The sequence below is a fragment of the Crocuta crocuta genome, unplaced genomic scaffold (genome assembly GCF_008692635.1).
Source record: "Crocuta crocuta isolate KB4526 unplaced genomic scaffold, BGI_CrCroc_1.0 scaffold230, whole genome shotgun sequence".
NCBI classification, from domain to species: Eukaryota; Metazoa; Chordata; class Mammalia; order Carnivora; family Hyaenidae; genus Crocuta; species Crocuta crocuta.
This window is the reverse complement of record NW_027527393.1, coordinates 2,898,062-2,898,473: the sequence shown is the minus strand read 5'-3', so window position 1 is coordinate 2,898,473 and position 412 is coordinate 2,898,062. Positions and strand designations below refer to the sequence as shown.

The 412-nt window shown below is 47.8% G+C and overlaps 1 non-coding gene across 1 annotated transcript; it reads left to right on the top strand.

Annotated features, from left to right (window-relative positions):
- The first annotated feature begins 340 nt into the window (after positions 1 to 340).
- On the top strand, positions 341 to 412 carry TRNAE-CUC (transfer RNA glutamic acid (anticodon CUC)). The gene has a single exon. It is a non-coding gene; the product is annotated as a tRNA-Glu (tRNA).

The following is a 412-nucleotide window of genomic DNA, read 5'->3' as shown; positions in this document are numbered from 1 at the left end:
AATAATAAAGCAAAATACAAGGTTCTCTCACATTACAGTACTCTAACTTGTGTATAGGGACAGACATAATTAGACATTCATAATTAGAATGAAATTTCACGACGTCTTTTCTAGCAGGGCAGTTGGAAGAGGATTGGATTTGGAAGCTCCAGTTTTCCTCCCTTGGAGCCGCCTCGGTGCTGGACTCGGTGGGTAGAAACTACGCCTCAGTTTTGCAAGCGGAGACTCAAACCAGAAAGAAGTGGGTGGGGCTTAGAGTCACAATCTTCTCTTCTACTGGCTAGGTTACGTAGGGATTTTTAAAGTAGCAAATGCGCTTCAGGAACGCGTACTGTCAGATTCCCTGGTGGTCTAGTGGTCAGGATTCGGCGCTCTCACCGCCGCGGCCCGGGTTCGATTCCCGGTCAGGGAA